Here is a 2,702-nt window from a genome sequence, read left to right as displayed (position 1 = left end):
ATATTTCCCCGTTTCAATATGCATCTAAATGGGTTATCGCAACATCTACAATTTAGTATCCACTGTCTCGTACAATATAGTAAACACAATCATTGATATTACCCACTACCTTGACACCTATTCAGATATAAAAATAAACATGATTAAATTAACCCGAACTCCAGTTTGACCCGTTCATCCAAATATGAAGCTCCATTTCTCGTGCCCAATGACCGGGTTAAAATACCGTCAAGGTTAACCCTATATATGGTACAAGCTTTGAGTAGTCACTTCACAATTTATGGCTGAACATGGTGTAAATCGAATCCAAGGTTTAAAACATTAAAATATAAATAGAGGTTGTTCTCAACGCATCAACAGATAGAGTAGTTAGATATGGTTGAGGCCAATGTTTAGCATATATATATATATATATATATATATATATATAGAGAGAGAGAGAGAGAGAGAGATAGAGATAGAGAGTGTCAAATTATTCTTATACTAGAAAACTGTCTTACTTCCGACTAAGGTTTTTGTCGGAAAACTGTCGGAAAACGGTGTTTCCGACCAATTTCCGACGGAAAAACGTTTGTAGGAAAAAGCCTTGTAGGAAAATGTTTCCGACATGTTTCCGAGTATATTTTCTGACAAAGTTCCGACAGAACAAGAAGTGACAAAGTTCCGACATTTTTTCCGACCACAATTTTCCTACGGCTTTCTGACCACCATTTTCCTACTATTTTCCGACAACAAAGTTGCTACTGCTTTCCGACCACAATTTTCCTAGCGCTTTCCGACCATCGTGTTCCTACTATTTTCCGACTGCATTCTTCCTACTGTTTTCTGACAACAATCTTCCTACTATTTTCTGACTAGAATATCTAATTTCTCTTCCTATTATTTTCTGACAAAAACCTTTTAATTAAAAAAAATAAATAAAATAACTGGAAAAAATGCCACAGTTCAACCACAAAATACAATACGGTTTTCCAACTAAAAGTTCATCCAAACAATTGTCAAATTACAAGGTTCAACCACAAAAAATGCCACGGTTGTCAAATTATAAGTTCAACCGTAAAAGACGGCAAACAAAAACTAAACTACGGTAGAGAATTGCTAGGATTACCAAACTATTTCATCAACTCGACTATTTATCGTTGCATATCTTCTCTCATTTGTGTTGCATCTCTCCGACTCGGTTTTGCAACACTACAGTGTGGAATTGTTGTGCTCTTCGAATCAACTTTTCCACTTGGGATTGCAAGTTCCGCACCTAAATAATTGTTAACATACGTAAAATTAGTAAAAAACTATATATATACACTAATAGGAAACCCGCGCGATGCAACCCGTTTAACATAACACATTACTCCAATAAATATAATAGATAGGTAGATTAATTTGATGATATTTGTTCTCAAGAAGAGGATAAAGAATGCCATACTTGTTAAAGCTCCATGAACCAAATCCTCATCTGCCCTTTCAGAACCTCCTAGAACCTCTTGAAGAACAAAAACGATATAACTGCACCATGCACCATCTGCGGGGAAAAATCATTAGATTGAAGCCTAATCCTTTGACAATATCTTCCTTCAAATCCTAAAACACAAAAAAAATAATATACCAATATTACAAACTAGTTCTATACCTATCCGATGGACGGGTAGATTAATGGTATAATACCATAAGTTAATATTATTATTATTATTATTATTATCATTATTATTATTATTATTATTATTATTATTATTTGCATTTTATTAAAAAAAACATTATTTGTTTAAAAAAATAGTCAAAGTGTGTGAAATGATTCATTAGAAGGGTTCATATTTGTTGAAAATCAAAATCATTCCTAAGATCTTGCTGATTTTCAAAATCGAAATCACTAAAATCATGCTTTAGAATTCACATTTTTATTTTCATTATCTACATAGCTACACTATTTATGCTAGGATAATTGGAAATTTGGCATGGAACTGCATTGTTTTGTTATGAAATTATAAAAAGTTTCACACAAAATACATTGGAACTCCAGCATATAATTAATTGTATTAAAAATGACAGCCTATAACCTTATAGTCCAAGACAGTCCAAAACATCTGACCCACCCGTGAGGACTGACCCGCCTGACCCGTGAAACCCGGGACCGACTACTTCCTTTCGGTCTGGTTATTGTTTATGATACTTACAGTTTAACGGTTATGATTTCGGCTCAGTGCGGTCCAGTTCTGACCCGTTAATCACCCCTACCTGCGCGTAAGTCTTAGCTATTGTTTCAACCCTTCTCTAGACTACCGCCTCCACTGTGACACCTGTGTCACCACCACCATCAAACAAATACCAAGCCAATGAAATATTGTATTTCATACTTGGGATCTGTATAAATATGTGTATCTTTTGCACGTATCAATTCTTGTTCGATTTCGGGCTTTAAATCGCTTTCTGGAAGGTTATACGCGATCTGATGCGTAAATATAACCAGTTTAATGCAACAAACACTCCGGAACAGTGAAATAGGCTTAACATACCTTAAATAACCATTACATAACTTAGAAATAAGTTTTGGATGGTTTGGTATGCCGAAATCAAGTTTATTCGCTTTACAGGGACTAAATTCGACAAACTGCGAAAGTATTGCAATTTGTACTGTAACAGACCTTCCGGAACTTGATCATAAGTTAATTATGCCCTAAATATTCTTTACATAGCTTAGAAATAGG

General features: G+C 34.5%; 1 long non-coding RNA gene across 2 annotated transcripts; it reads right to left on the bottom strand.

Annotated features, from left to right (window-relative positions):
* Window positions 1-967: 967 nt before the first annotated feature.
* On the bottom strand, window positions 968-2,286 carry LOC110909504. Of its 2 annotated transcripts, none has more exons than XR_002575409.2 (3): window positions 2,172-2,286; window positions 1,427-1,522; window positions 968-1,255 (listed from the first exon to the last, which is right to left on the bottom strand). It is a non-coding gene; the product is annotated as an uncharacterized LOC110909504 (long non-coding RNA). The 2 variants fall into 2 exon arrangements; XR_004880455.1 differs by having other exon boundaries at window positions 1,427-1,581; window positions 2,172-2,280.
* Window positions 2,287-2,702: the final 416 nt, after the last annotated feature.

Source organism: Helianthus annuus, chromosome 15 (assembly GCF_002127325.2).
Source record: "Helianthus annuus cultivar XRQ/B chromosome 15, HanXRQr2.0-SUNRISE, whole genome shotgun sequence".
NCBI lineage: Eukaryota > Viridiplantae > Streptophyta > Magnoliopsida > Asterales > Asteraceae > Helianthus > Helianthus annuus.
The sequence above is the reverse complement of the archived record's forward strand: the minus strand, read 5'-3'. Positions and strand labels throughout refer to the sequence as shown.